The sequence below is a fragment of the Oncorhynchus keta genome, unplaced genomic scaffold (genome assembly GCF_023373465.1).
Source record: "Oncorhynchus keta strain PuntledgeMale-10-30-2019 unplaced genomic scaffold, Oket_V2 Un_contig_21864_pilon_pilon, whole genome shotgun sequence".
Taxonomy (NCBI): Eukaryota; Metazoa; Chordata; class Actinopteri; order Salmoniformes; family Salmonidae; genus Oncorhynchus; species Oncorhynchus keta.
The window spans coordinates 1-3,327 of NW_026282649.1; the positions used below are offsets into that span (position 1 = coordinate 1).

Below are 3,327 nucleotides of genomic sequence, written 5' to 3' on the forward strand. Positions count from 1 at the left end.
TATTTTTGTAAAACGGAAACCGAATGTCCGACAACGTTCATTTGATGACTTCCTGGTAGGTCCGGCCCTGCCGCTCGGCCCGACGCCGTCCGCGAATTTTACAAACGATTTCGGACGTCTAGTAAGGGACCGTACATTTGCAATATGGACTTTCTCACTAACCATACAGGTACTGCCGAATTCTTCCCTTAAGGTATGTAAGTAATGTCTTGCTTTTTCATCTGACATTTTGACATCAGTGTTACATTAAAGTTGCTTGTCATTGCTACATGACAGTAGGTTGTCATAAGACAAGGCTGCATGAAGTGTGAACTGCAGCTTTCTTGGATCCACAAAAAAAATGTGTTTTTGGGGAATGCGGGCATCGATCCCACTACCTATAGCATGCTATGCAAACACAATACCAATTGATCAAATTCCCCAGCTGTTTGGAATTGCCACAAGGAGCAACCAAGAGTGTCCAGTCTTGTCAGGCTATGCTGTTGGTGGACTTGTTAGTTTGCGCTCCAGCACTTGCAGAGGCTCGGTGCATCTCAACAATTGTGCTCTGTAGCCAGCCCGGTTAGCTCAGTTGGTTAGAGTGTGTGATACGCTGATCTCTGAAAGTAAGTAATGTCTTTCTTTTTCATCTGACATTGTGACATCAGTGTTACATGAGAGTTTCTTGTCATTGTTACATGACAGTTTCTTGTCATTGTTTACATGACAGTAGGTTGTCGTAAGACAAGGCTGCATGAAGTGTGAACTGGAGTTTTCTTGGATCCATAAAACAATGTGCTTTTGGAGAATGTGGGCATCGATCCCACTACCTCACGCGTGCAAAGCATTTGAGCTAATTCCCCAGCCGTTTGGAATTTCCACAAGAAGCAACCAAGAGGGTCCAGTCTTGTCAGGCTATGCTGTTGGTGGACATGTTTGTTGATGTGCCAGCACTTGCAGAGGCTCAGTGCATTTCAACAATTGAGCAAAATAGCAAATGGCTGGTTAGCTCAGTTGGTTAGAGTGTGGTGCTAATAACGCCAAGGTCATGGGTTCGATCCCCATACTGGCTATTATGTACATTTTGAGTGTCAAAATTACGAGTCACATGCATGTGAATTGTCAAGGGTGCCACAGAATTTTGTTGAGTGAATTGCCGGAATAGCTCAGTTGGGAGAGCGTTAGACTGAAGATCTGAAGGTCCCTGGTTCGATCCCAGGTTTCGGCATCTTTATTTGTTCTTTCTTTATGCTCTGGCTTCAAGGAACCTTTCCACAGCTTTGTTTGTGGGCCTCAATGGTGTGTGCTACGCTGCTCCTCTGAAAGTAAGTAATGTCTTGCTTTTTCATCTGACATTTTGACATCAGTGTTACATTAAAGTTGCTTGTCATTGCTACATGACAGTAGGTTTCATAAGACAAGGCTGCATGAAGTGTGAACTGCAGCTCTTGGATCCACAAAAAATGTGTTTTGGGAATGCGGGAATCCATCCCACTACCTATAGCATGCTAAGCAAACACAATACCAATTGATCAAATTCCCCAGCTGTTTGGAATTGCCACAAGGAGCAACCAAGAGTGCCCAGTCTTGTCAGGCTATGCTGTTGTTGGACTTGTTAGTTTGCTCCAGCACTTGCAGAGGCTCGGTGCATCTCAACAATTGTGCTCTGTAGCCAGCGGCCGGTTAGCCAGTTGGTTAGAGTGTGTGATACGCTGCTCTCTGAAAGTAAGTAATGTCTTTCTTTTCATCTGACATTGTGACATCAGTGTTACATGAGAGTTTCTTGTCATTGTTACATGACAGTTTCTTGTCATTGTTTACATGACAGTAGGTTGTCGTAAGACAAGGCTGCATGAAGTGTGAACTGAGTTTTCTTGGATCCATAAAACAATGTGCTTTTGGAGAATGTGGGCATCGATCCCACTACCTCACGCGTGCAAAGCATTTGAGCTAATTCCCCAGCCGTTTGGAATTTCACAAGAAGCAACCAAGAGGGTCCAGTCTTGTCAGGCTATGCTGTTGGTGGACTTGTTTGTTGATGTGCCAGCACTTGCAGAGGCTCAGTGCATTTCAACAATTGAGCAAAACAGCAAAATGGCAGGTTAGCTCAGTTGGTTAGAGTGTGGTGCTAATAAGGCCAAGGTCATGGGTCTGATCCCCATACTGGCTATTATGTGCATTTTGAGTGTCAAAATTACGAGTCACATGCATGGAATTGTCAAGGGTGCCACAGAATTTTGTTGAGTGAATTGCCGGAATAGCTCAGTTGGGAGAGCGTTAGACTGAACATCTAAAGGTCCCTGGTTCGATCCTGGGTTTCGGCATCTTTATTTGTTCTTTCTTTATGCTCTGGCTTCAAGGAACCTTTCCACAGCTTTGTTTGTGGGCCTCAATGGTGTGTGCTTCGCTGCTCCTCTGAAAGTAAGTAATGTCTTGCTTTTTCATCTGACATTTTGACATCAGTGTTACATTAAAGTTGCTTGTCATTGCTACATGACAGTAGGTTGTCGTAAGACAAGGCTGCATGAAGTGTGAACTGAGTTTTCTTTGATCTTATAACAATGTGCTTTTGAGAATGTGGGCATTGATCCCACAACCTCACGCTGCAAAGCATTTGAGCCTAATCCCAGCTAGGGAATTTCCCTTAAGAAGCAGCCAAGCGTGCAAAGGGTCCAGTCTGGTTGTGGCCATGCTGTTGGTGGACTTGTTTGTTGACGTGCCAGCACTCTGCAGAGGTCGCAGTATTCCAACAATTGAGCAAACACAAATGGCCGGTTAGCTCAGTTGGTTAGAGTGTGGTGCTAATAACGCCAAGGTCATGGGTCTGGATCCCCATACTGGCTGTTATGTACATTTTGAGTGTCGAAATTATGAGTCACATGCATGTGAATTGTCAAGGGTGCCACACAGAATTTTGCTGAGTGAATTGCCGGAATAGCTCAGTTGGGAGAGCGTTAGACTGAAGATCTGAAGGTCCCTGGTTCGATCCTGGGTTTTGGCATCTTTATTTGTTCTTTCTTTATGCTCTGGCTTCAAGGAAACTTTCCACAGCTTTGTTTGTGCGCCTCAATGGTGTGTGCTACGCTGCTCCTCTGAAAGTAAGTAATGTCTTGCTTTTTCATCTGACATTTTGACATCAGTGTTACATTAAAGTTGCTTGTCATTGCTACATGACAGTAGGTTGTCGTAAGCCAAGGCTGCATGAAGTGTGAACTGGAGTTTTCTTGGATCCATAAAACAATGTGCTTTTGGAGAATGTGGGCATCGATCCCACTACCTCACGCGTACAAAGCATTTGAGCTAATTCCCCAGCCATTTGGAATTTCCACAAGAAGCAACCAAGAGGGT

General features: G+C 44.5%; 4 non-coding genes across 4 annotated transcripts; all 4 read left to right on the top strand.

The window, feature by feature from the left end:
• The first annotated feature begins 978 nt into the window (after positions 1-978).
• On the top strand, positions 979-1,052 carry trnai-aau (transfer RNA isoleucine (anticodon AAU)). The gene has a single exon. It is a non-coding gene; the product is annotated as a tRNA-Ile (tRNA).
• An 82-nt stretch (positions 1,053-1,134) lies between these two features.
• On the top strand, positions 1,135-1,207 carry trnaf-gaa (transfer RNA phenylalanine (anticodon GAA)). The gene has a single exon. It is a non-coding gene; the product is annotated as a tRNA-Phe (tRNA).
• Positions 1,208-2,230: 1,023 nt separating this feature from the next.
• On the top strand, positions 2,231-2,303 carry trnaf-gaa (transfer RNA phenylalanine (anticodon GAA)). The gene has a single exon. It is a non-coding gene; the product is annotated as a tRNA-Phe (tRNA).
• Positions 2,304-2,907: 604 nt separating this feature from the next.
• On the top strand, positions 2,908-2,980 carry trnaf-gaa (transfer RNA phenylalanine (anticodon GAA)). Its single transcript has one exon. It is a non-coding gene; the product is annotated as a tRNA-Phe (tRNA).
• The last annotated feature ends 347 nt before the right edge of the window (positions 2,981-3,327 follow it).